Source organism: Rosa rugosa, chromosome 6 (genome assembly GCF_958449725.1).
Source record: "Rosa rugosa chromosome 6, drRosRugo1.1, whole genome shotgun sequence".
Classification (NCBI taxonomy): Eukaryota; Viridiplantae; Streptophyta; class Magnoliopsida; order Rosales; family Rosaceae; genus Rosa; species Rosa rugosa.
In genome coordinates, this window is record NC_084825.1 from 50,716,593 (window position 1) to 50,730,689 (window position 14,097).

Consider the following 14,097-nt stretch of genomic DNA (forward strand, 5'->3'; position numbering starts at 1 on the left):
TTGTAATCTTCGAGGAATAGAGACCTCTAGATTTAACTCTGATGAGTCGGTGAGATTTGTTTTATGGAAGTGAGGTCCTTTTGGATGTTGAAGTGTTGGTTGAAGGCATGATGTTGACCTATGCACGTACCTAGTGTGGATACGGGTATGAATTGTTATAAATTTTGTCTTCTTAAGTTGGACGTACAGATGTTTGGATGGGATGTACGTATCAAGGATTAAATACCTTGTTTTGTAATGAGATGTCCTTGTGGAGTTTGTTAGTAGGGTTGAGGTTAGGGAAGAAATTATTGTGGTTACTTCTTCCTTGTGCTTGTAAGTTGTTAAGCAGGATTTAAGGTGCGAGACAAGAATTTTATTTTGTGCTCGATGGTTAGAGATGAGAGACCATTGTTTTGGGTTGTCGTTGAGTACTATAATTCCTTCAGAATCAGGATTGTTGGTAGAATTGGAATTAGTAGTAGTTTTGATGATTCGGAATTTGAATTGAGTTCGCGAGATGTGTCTTATATACGTGGTTGATGTTGCTTGCATCATTTTGGAACGATACGTTACGATTCACAAGGAAAACTGGATTTGAAATTTATTCATTTGAACACCATGGGTTGATGACCTGACCGTGACTTGTGAATATAGTTTTGTTCAAGTGAATGAAATTGAATTTTGTGGCCTTTGTGTGGTGAACTAGTTTTCTTAAGTTTTGGATCGTAGTATGGAGATGGACTGCAGTGAATTTGAAGTTGTTGTGTGTTTTAAGTTTAAGTAGGCGGGACACTTAAAGTTTTGCAATGGAGTTGATTTTGGTGTAATTAATTGGGAGAGTTTGAATCAGTTCTTGTGAATGATGTTGGATGAGAGTGTGTGCCTTTGGTGATTGATTTTAAGTGATATAGTTAAACGCAATTTCAGATATTGATTTTAGTGACTTTGTTAGGTATCCATAGTGGTTCAAGTGAATTACTATGTGATATGGAGTTTGATTCGATTTCTGAATCGCTAAATGTTAGGGATTGAATTGTGGTGAGTTTTTGTTGAAGCGATTGATAGATGGAATTATCGAGATTCTATAAGAGTTGTAAGAGTAACTCTAAAGACGTGGGTTTTTCCTAGCTAACTCAGGAAGTGTTTAGCTTTATTAATCCCTAATTCTAGCGACGAAAGTATTGTGTTTGGTTTGACTCAGAGGATACTAGCTTGACCTCTGTGTGACTTAATTGATTGCTAGGTTGAATGTTTGTTTGTGATAAATCATTTTGAAAGATGTGTGCAGCAGAGTTCTCGATGGTTTTGAAAAGAGTATTGAGTGACCAAGGTTCAATCCTTGGTGTTGTTGTTGGTTAAACAAAAAGAAAAGAAAACATGCACACAATTATCTTATTGATTTTATATTACAAAAAGGGAAACGAGGACTATGCTATACTAAGCCTAGTCAGCAGCTCCGGATGGGTTGAGGCTGAGCTCAAGAGAAACGTTTGAGCCACTGTGGTAACCGCCTGAGCCACCAGAATAGTAACCAAATGCGCTACCTTCCTCGGAAGTAGTCTTCGGGTTACCAAAGACGTCCTCGCCGTGCACGGGGAACAGAGGAAGAGTTTCAACCTCCTGGTGATCTCCTCCTCGTTGTTGCAGGGATGTTTGTCCTCCTGTTGTGCCAAAAGAGTTGTACTGGTATTAGTGTTGAAGTGTGAGGAAGAATATGAAACAAAATTTAAATCAAGAAATCCTTCATTACCAGTAGAATCGGTGGAACCAAAGTTGAGATTAATGGATCTACCATCATCAGTAGAACTAGTGGACCCAAAATTGATGTCAATGGATCCACCAGTTGGCCCAAAATTGATGTCGATGGATCCACCAGCACCAGTAGAACCAGTGGACCCAAAATTGAGATCGATGGATCCACCTGTACCAGGAGAACTAGTTCCCATGGGCACTTGAGCAGCCTGATTGCACCTCTTCATCTGCTTCTCTCGAGCCCTGACGTTCTGGAACCAAAAATAAATGTTCTTACCCTCAACATATCCATACTGGTTCAGCTGGAGACAGATCTCGTGAATGTGCTCTGTAGTTGGGCACTTAATTCCCTTGTCGTAGTAAAGATCCTTGAGGATCCTTATCTGATCTGGAGTAGGAACCCACCTGGCACGGCTTCGCCAGAAATCTATGTTGGCACTACTCCCGGCTGCTTGGTTGTTTCCTCCATCCTCGATTTGTTGCTGGGTTTGTAGCTCCATTAGTTGCAGAGTTCGTGGTTCCATGGTGATGAGTTGAGAGGAAGTGTAAATTGAAGAACGAAGTTGTTGAGTGTTGGTGGGAGATTGACCTTAGAAGGATTAAGGTCGATGAAGGGGTGTTGGAGATCTGAAAGTTCAGAGGAAAGAAGAGATCGAATCTTCAAATGGAAGAAAAGATCTGAGAAAGAAGGATTGAAGATTTGGAGGAAAAGATTGAAGATCTGAGAGTGAAAAACTGGGGATTTGAGAAGAGAAAGGCTGATGAGTTGAGAGAGAAAGGCTTGAGCTCGGAAGAAAATTTCTTTTCCTTTGGAGTGAACAGTCGTGTCTCCAGAATGCACCTATTTATAGAACAAGGTGAGCAGATCTCCACCGTTGGATGAACGATCTCAGAATTTGAATCCACGCGTTGGATTAAAGTCGCCCCGAAACCCGGAAAAGCTGTTGGCGCGTGTTGAGCGCGTAAGAGGACAGGCCGAATCTCGAGGCGCTGTGGCAGACAGCTTTCGCCGAAAGTGATCTGCTTTCCGTAAATCACGGAAGAGACGTGTCGTGGCACGTGGAGTGTACCGACAGTTTGTTTTTATTCTATCGCTTATGATAGAATAAATAAAAGTAGTTGCATGGATAGTAACGAGAGCAGCTGGTGCTCTAGTGGTTGAAGAGCAAAGCTCTTGTACAAGAGGTCAGAGGTTCGAACCTTGCCTCTCGTTTATTTTTATTATGTTTGTTTATGACATAATAAGTATAAAATTTGTACACATTATATTAAGCACAACTTGTGCTCCAGTGGTTGGGAGCGAGGCATTGGTTTAAGGGGTCGGGAGTTCGAGACTTGCCTCCCGATATATTTTATTTATGTTCGCTTAGGACATAATAAATATAACGCGTGTGCTTCTATTAATGAAAGCAGCTCTTGCTTCAGTGGTTGGGAGAGAAGCATTGGTTTAGGGGGTCTGGAGTTCGAACCTTACCTCTTACAAATATTTTTGGATCCCGTATATGCTTGATATACGGACGCATATACGGTATGTACGGTATGCATACGTATATACGGTTTGTACGGTATGCATACGTATATACGGTCTGTACGGTATGCATACGTATATACGGTATGTACAATTTCATACCGTAACCGAGCTGGAAGTTGGTGGGCCGATTGGTAGGCCCAAATGTTACCCAAATTGGTACGGGCCGGTTCGAAATGTGGATGGTTTGGTTTCTTTAGCCCAAATGGCCAGCCCTAGTGCTTAGCCCAAGGATTGAGCAAGCTCAAGTCATCATCACTGGGTGACATAATTTATTGGCGTGCTTTTGGGGATGATTTGTTTTGAGTGATGCATCTCTATGGTTGTGAAGAGTGGTGCATGCTTAAGTTTTACTATGGAGATTTACCGTGATGCTAATTGAGTAGCGAAACACTTTGTGGGAGTGTTTACTGTGCTTGTATGCCAGTACAGAGTGATGATCTAAGTGAAGATCTATGTGATGATCTATGAGATGATCCATGTGACGATTTTGTGTATGTGATGTGGAGTGTTGTTGAGCAGTTGTTGTGTGAGTTTACGTTTGTGATGAAAGGATTTAGTGGCCATAGGAATGTATTTTTATACAAAGAGCTGAGACTTTGTAGATTACTACAGTTTTGGGAAAGATGGAGATTCGACGGTTAGGTTAACCGTAATCGAGAGCAATTAACTTGCGCTTGAATTTCGGGACGAAATTCCTTTAAGGGGGGTAGATTGTAATAACCTGTTTTGACAACTTTTAGTGGAATTACTGTTAATAAAAGAAAAAGGGTGGCAGACAACTTTCTGATTTTAGGGAGTAAAGCTCGGAGACTTGTTTATTTTCCTGTTTATGCATAATTGATGAGAGCTAGCAAGCAGACTAGCATCTCTCTCTCACTCACTCTGTTTCACTTCAAAAAAACAACAGAGCATTAGTTCTCTAACTCTGTTCTTCCTCCATCAACCACCTCCAGACGTCGGATCACTCCCTTTGGCTTCGCCTGAGGCTACTCTACCTACTGGACGTCGTCTTTTTCCCCGGCACGGCCTCAAGGTTTGGCAAACCAGCTCGAACCCGGTTGCACCCGAAACCGAACTAACTCATCCTCCTCGTGTTTCCGGCCACCAATTCCCCCCAAACTTCATCCTCGAGCTCGCCTCAACGTCCTGAAGCTCCCAGAAGTGGCCTTGCACGGCGGCGCTACTCGTGGTGGCGGCTGGAAGCCAGACCCGATCAAAATCGAAAACCGAGGCTTTCGATCGATATATCTCGCGCTATAGGACGTCGTTTTGAGTGTTTCTTGAGCTGGTGAACTCAGATTGAAGTTCTGAACAACTTTCATGAAGGGATCGAAGCGAGAAATTGAAGTTTTTACGTCGGAATTCAAGCTCGCCGGATTCTGGAAATTTTCCGGCCACCGACGCTTTCGATCAAGATATCTCGAGCTACAGACCATATTTTTCTGTGATTCTTGAACCAGTGAGTTCTTCTTGAGTTTCTTAACAACTCTTCAGAAGGAATCGAAGCCTTAAATTGACGTTTTTACGTCGAATTAGAGCTCGCCGTTTTCTGCAGTTTCTCGCCGGTTTCTGGAAAATTCCGGCCACCTTCATACTGTTCAAGGTAATTTTCGACCCCTTCCGGTCATTTTCAGACTTCGTGCTAGTTATGAAAGTTGTTAAGCATGATGAGAGGAAGAAGAGCAGCCCGGCCCCGACACCATTGGTGGTGGTCGGCGGCGGCTCTGCCACTAACTCCGGCGGCCCTTTCCGGCCACCTCCGGGGATCAAAAATATGGTTTCTGTACATTTTCAGATTCTATATTTCAATACGATCATTTTGATATATTATACGCAATTTTTGGATATCATATGATTAAGTTATGAATTTTTACGTTTCGATCGATTTTGATCGTTTGATTCATGATATGTGAAGTTAGGACCGTCAGATGGACTTGTAGTTTTGATATGATGATCTTATGACTGTCCCATTGGCTTTGTGTGGTCATGGGCGAAGATCCGACCGTTGGATCTTCGTATAAATGCAAAACAGTGATTAGGAAGGCGATCCGTGAGGATCCGACCGTTGGATCATCATTTAATTTCAATCCGACCGTTGGATTGTCGTTTGATTATGTTTTTGAGTTATTGGCTAAGTTAAGGTCATGTTTGATTAGGTGATCGACGGTTTGATTTGGCGGACGATTCGTGAAATTGTATTTTGAGCTGTTAAGAAGACGCAGCGGGAATTTAGAGGTGAGTAAACCTCACGTGGTTCATATTACGAACCGAATAAATTTAATTACCTTATTTTGTCGTAATTGCGTGAAAATATTTATGGAATAAATATTTGTTTTAAAATCATATGGACTTGATCAACTACGGTCCATGGATAAGTAAAATGATTTTTACTATACAAATGAATTTCTCGGTTTTATTGCATGTGAACTATAGTTGGTAATAGTGATTATCCCTGAGCGGATAATTACGTATATATATATTTACGTGATTATATGTGGAATGGTGTGACATTGATGAGTGTGGAATTTGGGATGATTAAAATACTATGAATTGAAATTTGACTTATCATATTTATATGTGATGATCATGATTGATGAGTTCTTGTTAATATTCATGATTTACATTGGAGTATGTATAGAGTTAGAGAATGTAGGGTTCTGAGGATGAGGTGTCCGAAGTTCGACGGTTAAGGATAACCGGAGTGTTTGTGTGCTGAGGACGGGGATGTCCAAGGTGCGACGGTTTATTATTAACCGAAGTTGTGTGCTGAGGACGGGGATGTCCAAAGCGCGACGGTTTATTATTAACCGAAGTATATGGTGCTGAGGACGGGGATGTCCAAAGCGCGACGGTTATAGTGTTAACCGAAGTATTTTTGCCGTTGCTTGACCCTAGGCCAAGGTGTCAGAGGTAACGAGGCAGTTAGAGCTCTAACGTGTTATTGGGATGGACCAGAGTGGTGTTATGTGGGTTGGGTGTTTGCAGGACCAGTGTGGTGTATTGTGATTTGAGGATTGTGAAAATGTATTCCTTGTGGTTTTCCATGAGTGGTTTGATGTCTCTTTGCAGACGTAATACTGTTGAATTTTACTTGAATTGTAATTTAATAAATCAACAGTTCTTTCTTGTTTACTCATACGAGCTTTGCAAAAAGCTTACCGGGTTTTGTGTTGTTGCAATTCCCGGTACACTATTCAAACGGTGTAGCGGGTAATCCTACAGGACAGGAGAATCAGGAAGGTGATCGAGCTGTGTAGAGTAGCTGCTTGTGATACTCTGATTTTATGTTGTGAGGTTCGTTATGCTCGTTTAGAGTTTTACAATTTTACTTTGTAAGAGGGAATTGTAATAATTAACTCGAAGTTTACCGATTTGGAAATTTTGTGTAAGTGGTGGAGTTGTTTCTGAGAAAAGAATTCAGAACGTTTATTTGTTTAAGTTGTTTAATTCATGTTTCGGATTTTGAATGTGTTATTCAAAATTCGGGGCGTGACAGTTTGTGATGAAAAATGAAGGACCACTAGTGATGCGTGTTGAGTCACAAATTACTTATGCAATTGTGCCCCATAATTATGAAAATTGATTTGTTTTCCATGCTATTTTGCACTTTTTAATCCATTTCCTTTTATTTGTTGGAAACCTTGCATTGAGAATAAAATGACTATTTGAGGCTTGAAATGAGGAGATTTGAAGCTAGGGGAAGAAGACACGGAGATTGGAAGAAAATTGCAAATCGACTTTTCTGGAAAACTTTTCTGGCGAGACGCCACTCATGGAGGGCCTTTTCTCCAGCAAAGGAGGACCATGGTTGTGAGAATATTCCATCACTTGAAATTCAAATATCTCCCTACACCTTGTCCTTTTGTCACCTTGCCAATTTGGGACCATTTGGGGGACAAAGGTGTAAGAGCATCTCTTGCACACTTTGGGACCAAAGAGGACACACATAGCTGATCAAAGAGAGACCAAAGACCAATTCTTCGGCATTCTTGATTCCATTCAGTCATCTTCATCCTATCCAAGATCAATTTTCTCTCTAGAGAAGACACCACCATTTCCACCACTAAAACCACCATCTCCACCTCTAAAACCTCCATTTCCACCACTATAACCTCCATTTCCTCCACCATTTAACACCACAACTCACCTTAGGGATTCCAAATTTCACTTTTCTTACCAATATCAAGAGCTTGGAGCAAGGAGAAGGAGGTGACTACCACCACATCATGTTCTTGGAGACCCATCTCCACCACCTTTTCCGGCATCATCAATAGTCACCCTTTACTCCCTATCTCTTTATGTATTTGATGTTTAATAGAATGTTGAAGCTTGTGTATCTAGCTATGTGTGAGTAGTGAACTAGTTGGGGCTAGGGTTGAAAGCCCTAGCCAAACTTGCTTGAATTGATGCTTTTGTTTATAAATTGATGCAAATTCATGTTGTCATTCTCACATGCTAAGTCAATAGTTGAATGCATTACTTAGACCTAATCAATTTGAGTTATGTGTTTGCCATGACATGAAGTTTTTCCTCGAAATTGATTACCTTTAGGCAAAAAGGGAGCATGAAAGCACGCCATGTGTGCATGTGAGGGTAGTGAGCTAAAATCACCTAGAGATAGGATTGGTTTGCTTGCTTGGTTACCTAAACTCTAAGCTTTATGCATTTAGGGGCAAAGGATTGAGACCTAGACATTGGGAAAGTATTTCTTCAAGTATCTGCCATTGATAGGGTTATGATGGACATCTCCATCCAAGTCCTTGAGATGAAAAGCTCCTTTCGCTAAGATTTTATAGATGATGTACGGGCCTTCCCATCTTGGAGTCCATTTGCTGCGACCGTCTAACTTTTCGCCAAGCGGGAGGACTGCTTTCCAAACCAACTCTCCTTCGCTGTAACTCCTTCCCCGCGTCTGCTTGACTCGTTGCTTTTCCATGACCAAACTATCTAAAGCCTCCAAGCGCTTTTCGCTATGGTCTTCATGTTCCTGCCACATAGCCTGAACATAGTCTTCTCCAATGAGATGATGTTGCTCTTGAACTCGTAATGATTAGACGTTGACTTCCAAAGGCAGGACTGCATCATGGCCATACATCAAAGCATAAGGTGTTGTCGCGGTGGGATTCCGCTTAGATGTGCGGTAGGCCCAAAGAGTCTCATAAAGTGTCTCATGCCATTGTCGCGGATTAGCTTCCAACATTTTCTTCAGCAAATCGATAATGATCTTGTTGCTGGCCTCTGCTTGACCGTTAGACTGAGCATAATAAGGACTGGAATGGACGAACTGTATTCCCCATTCTCTTGCCAGTTTATCAACTTCACCACCCATGAAAGCTGCCCCCCGGTCCGAAACAAAAACTTCTGGGATACCAAATCTGCAGATGACGTTTCTGAACAGGAATTGTCACAACGTGCCGCCAGATGCTTCCTTCAAAGGTTCTGCTTCAACCCACTTTGTAAAGAAATCAGTCGCGACGATAATGAACTTGTGTTGAAGTGATGAATGTGGGTGAATCATTCCAATTAAATCCAGCGCCCATCCACTTGCGGGCCAAGGCTTTATAATGGGCTGCATTGGAATATTAGGGACATGTTGGACCGGCCCATGAGCTTGGCAGTCCAAACAACCTTTAGCGAACGCGATACAATCCTTCAAGATACTGGGCCAAAAATATCCATGTCGTCTGATTAACCAACGCATCTTTGGACCTGCCTGGTGAGCGCCGCATATGCCGGAGTGAGCTTCTCGCATGAGCTGTTTCACCTCGCTGCCATAAACTCACCTGAAATCTATGCCATCTTCTCCTCTTCTACGCAGCTCATTATTTCTGAGGAAATAGTTGAGGGCAAGGTAGCGAATCCTTCTATCCGTGGTCTGATCAGGATGTTTGATATAATTGATCAAAGGGATGCGCCAATCCACATCAATGGGCTCCAAAGTCGCTACTGACGTGTTGTCAGGAGGATCTTTTCTCGCCATCCAAGAAGGAAGCGTTCGACACTCTATTTTCAACATTCTCTCGCGCACGCCATATCTCAGCGTAACCCCTGTTGCCAGCTGGGCCAACTCGTTTGCGAGGAATGTGCTCAAGATCCACGTCATCAAACTGGTCCAACAATTCTAGTGTCCTGTTTAAATAAGGGACCAGCGCAAAGCTAACTCATCTGAACTTTTCGCGCAGCTGATTGATGACCAGGAGAGAATCTCCAAGTATTTGTACATCTCTGACTCCCATTTCCAGCAGTACTTCTAGGCCTATGATTAAGGCCTCATATTCAGCCTGGTTGTTGGTACATTGAAACTCCAACTGGAATGAGTATGAAAAGTGATCTCCAGCCGGGTTCTCCAGTGCGATTCCGGCTCCGGCCATGGTATCAGTTCTGGAACCATCAAAGTATAACACCCATGGGTGTAACATGATTGCCGCCTAATCTCATATGAAGGACTCGGGACGGGGTATATGGCAAGGCTTTCCCCATGAGTTTGTTGCAACTTCTATCTTGCGAATCTCTGGAGCGTCTAGCATTAGGTGATGTGCTAGAAAATCCGCGATGGCTTGGCCCTTTACAGCTGATGTGCTCATATTATCCTATATTTCTATGTCTCGTAATCTTGGTTTTTATGTTTAGTTCTCGTTATTTATGATTCATTTACATCTTTTAGTGTTTTTGTAGGTTTGTTCTATAGAAAAAAGAAAAGAAGCTAAAATGAGCTAACTAGGATTGAAAGACGCCTAGGTCCCAGAATCTGCCTGTGCAGAACATCCAACTTCGCCGAATTACTGGGACTTATCCAGATCGAATCATACAATGAGCCTTATATCATTGGAAATCTACGGATGTCTACTTTCTGTAGAATTTTACGGATCTTGATTTCGATATTTCTGGAGAAAGTTATGATTATTTGAGTGAAGATAGGTCGGACAGGAAATCTGCTCGGGAATTTACAACCATTCGTGGAGAACTCAAGTTCCATGGCACAAGATTGTCAATCCTAATGTTTCAAGGAAGTTAATTCAGATGAGGATTAAATGATGAACTTATTCCTACTTCTACAAGAGATATTTCAAGGTTTTCCCATTCCAAATGAAGAAAGGAATCTAAACCCAAGTTTTACAAGAAAACATGAAGCCAAAGATGAGCAGAAATCTTCCCTATATAAGGGAGCACGAATTTACATGAGAAAGGAGTCTCGGGAGCACATTGAAGATTCCTAAGGAGTGGAGACGACTCACCCATCTTCCCCTTCTTTTCCCTTTCCATTCTTTTCATGTTTTTCCTATGTTTTATTTAGTTTTATTTTTCTAAACCTCTTTTCTAGGGCTAGGATGAGGCCCTAGCATGATTGTTTACATGTTTTGATATTCAATTGTTGGATTAATAGTTTCTTTTTGATAAATTCTTAATCTCTGCTTGAATTGTTGCTTATGTTAAGCTTCTATTGATTCGCGACCTTTAGGGCTTTGCATCTAGTTATCAGAAGATGAATTTGAGGCGTACCTGCAATATAATTCAAATTAGCTTCATGAGATAAAGAATTGTGAATTACATTATTGTCGTACATGAAGTAATGGTTTGCATGATTCCCTTGTTTTCTAGAACATAATGAGTCTTGTGTGTTAAATTTATGCCGTACCTGGATAAATTGCATGTTAGGATATACGACATATGCCGTACCTGGAGAGAATCATACACTTAAGGAAAACTATGGTCTAAGTGTCGTACCTGAACTTAGATACCGGAATTGTTATCTAAATAAACGAAAGAATTCATTGGTTGGTTCAAAACGTAGATAAGATTGCTTGTGGTTGATTCCGACACCCTAGGCTCATCATCATCATATTCTTATCATATTATAGACTCTTTTCAATTTCAATTTATTTAGATTTACTTTTTAATTAAGTTTCTGTTTTCAAGTTATTTTCCCATTATCATAAACTCTTTCAAAACAGTGAAAATCATAAGTCTTCGTTTGAGTCATTGTGTGTGTCTTAGTCGATTTGTGTTTCTTGTTTTGTGTGTTTTTGGTTTTAACTAATTTAGGTTTTCATATTGTGAATTGACTTAATATCCTCGTGGGAACGACAACCCATTCTCTTCCATTACTATACTACATCCACCCTGTATACTTGCAGGAATTCCATCAACAGCCTTTTGAGGCACATACTGCAAAGAGAATTCTGAAAGGGCCAGAACCCACTTGCCAACCCGGCCCCTAAGGATGGGCCGCGATAACATATATTTGACCAGATCAGTCTGAGCGATTATGCATGTAGTAAATGACAACATGTAGTGGCGCAGCTTACATGCAGAGAAGAACGTTAAACATAGCTTTTCCATTGGTGTGTACCTGGTTTCGCAATCTGTTAACGTTCTGCTAAGGTAGAAGATGGCATGCTCCACTCCCACTTCTTCGTTTTGTGCCAGCAGGTTGCCTATTGAAGCTTCCGCCGCTGAGATGTAGAGTTTGAGCGGTTGGTTTGGTTTCGGAGGAACGAGAACTGGTGGATTGGTTAGGTAGGCCTTTATGCTATCAAAGGCCTCTTGATGCTTCACTTCCCACACAAATTTTGTTTGTCCTTGCAGATTTAGTAGAGCAGAAAAAGGCTGAATCTTGCAGGCGGAATTGGAAATAAACCGTCGTAGGAAATTGATTTTTCCCAACAACCTTTGCAACTCCTTCTTTGTTAGCGGCGGCGAGGCATTGCTAACTGCTTTAGCTTTATCTTCTGATACCTCAATGCCTCTCTGATGTACAATGAATCCCAAAAAATCACCTGCTTGAACCCCAAACACACATTTCGCAGGGTTCATCTTTAGCTTGTGACGCCGCATACGTTCGGAAACTTTTCGCAAATCCGCAATGTCATTACACCGCTGCTTGGATTTAATGACTACGTCATTTATATAAACCTCTAGAATCTTCCCTAAGATGTCATGGAAGATTAGGTTCATTGCTCGCTGGTACGTGGCTCCTGTGTTCTTCAAACCAAAAGGCATGACCATGTATTCGAAAACTCCTGCGAAACCTAGGCATCTAAAAGCAGTTTTGTGTCTATCTTCTTCCGCGACTGGAATCTGATGGTAACCGGCAGTTCCGTCCATAAAGGAGAGAAGTTCATGACTAGCTACTGTGTCCACCAACATGTCTGCTACCGGCATGGGGTAAACGTCTTTAGGAGTGGCCTTATTGAGATCGTTGTAGTCGACACACACCCTCATTTTGCCATTCTTCTTTCAAATTGGAACAACATTGGATAGCCACTGATTATACTTGGCTACCCTGATGATTCCTGACTTATGCATCTTCTCGACTTCCTCCTTAACCAACACCTGGGTTTCTGAGTTCATTCGCCTGGACTCCTGCTTCATCGGATTTTGATATGGGATAGTCAGCAGTTTATGGCAGACCAAGTCAGGAGATAATCAGGGCATATCTTCATATTTCTCCGCGAAACAATCCTTATATTCCCGCAATAAATTGATGAGCCCCTGTTTTTCATCAGGCTCTAATTTTGCGCTTATTGCCACTTCCATTGGCTTCGCCTCACTGCCCAAATTTACCTTTTATGTAGGATCTCTAACCTTTGGCGGTGTATGCTGCTGGAGCCAATCGGATAGGCTCTTCTTCCTCCTCCTGATCGAAGAATTCTTCGTCGATGTATTCCAATGTCGCTACTTGTGCATAGGCCTCTTTTTCGATCAAATATGAAGAGAATCTTTCGTATAAAGAGCGAAAGGCCTTTACCTCTTCCTCTGAGAGGTTGCGATCCATTAATCGATGTTTGAGGATGGCACTGCATGTCCGGGCCTCACGAGGTCGTCATTCGCGACTGCGAGCCCCCATTGTGCCAATTCGGAGGCCGTCACCCTTGTGGGGCGGCCCTTGTTATCAATATCAACAACTTGTAAAGGAGAAATTGGTTCCAGGTAGTACCTCACATCTACATAGCTGGCGGATACTGGGAAAGGTCGAGGGTTTGCCTTGATCACCTCCGCCTTATCTGCGACTCTGTCCCACACCATCAACTCTTTATGGAGGGTGGATGGGACACAGTAACTCCTATGGATCCAATCGCGGCCCAAGATCGCACTATAAGCCGCGTAGCAGTCTGTAACGAAGAAAGAGTACACCCCTTCGACTGGACCCACTTTGACTCGTAGGAAAATCAAACCGAGTGTTTTGGTTACTGTTCCCGCGAAGTTTTTTAGAGTCAAGGAGGTAGATTGGATCTTCTCTCTTTCGATCCCTAGCAGCTGCATAGTTCTGGTGGTCAAGACATTTACCGCGGCGCCGGTATTCACCATGATCTTGCTCACCTTAGTGCCGCTCATGTCTGCGGTGACGTACAATGGCCTCATGTGCTGCACCATTGCTGGCGTTGGCTTACTGAAACCCATATCATGGCTTCTATTCGCAGCGTTCTCCGTGTTTGTTCCCTAGAGCTTTCTTGATGTAACCACTTTCGGGAACGCTGAAGCTGCTGAGGTTATCTCGCGTGATTGCTTGTCTAGCACTTCCCCTTCTACTGTCTGACATTCTTGAGCTGCTACTGGCAGTGCGTATTTCGCTGATAGTACGTATACCATGCTGCATGCAATCTCCGTCATCTCAGTCTCTACTGCTTCTTTCCCTGTAAAGTCCGAATTTACTTGTTCAACGCATCTCTTTACGACAGACTCGATTGATGATCCCTCTTCTTGGATCATAGCCTTTTCCTGTTCATCTGCTGCACGGGGAGATTCGTTTCTTTGTAGGTCCTCAGAAGTTTCTCCTAGGCTCGTAGACGCTATGTCCCAAACTTTCTTGGGCCTCCACTGCATGAACGTCT

General features: G+C 42.3%; 1 long non-coding RNA gene across 2 annotated transcripts; it reads left to right on the plus strand.

Moving 5' to 3' along the window:
• Positions 1 to 3,845: 3,845 nt before the first annotated feature.
• Positions 3,846 to 6,681, plus strand: LOC133718596 (uncharacterized). Of its 2 annotated transcripts, XR_009850392.1 has the most exons (3): positions 3,846 to 4,868; positions 5,422 to 5,500; positions 6,473 to 6,681. It is a non-coding gene; the product is annotated as an uncharacterized LOC133718596 (long non-coding RNA). The 2 variants fall into 2 exon arrangements; XR_009850391.1 differs by lacking the exon at positions 3,846 to 4,868 and having other exon boundaries at positions 4,937 to 5,500.
• Positions 6,682 to 14,097: the final 7,416 nt, after the last annotated feature.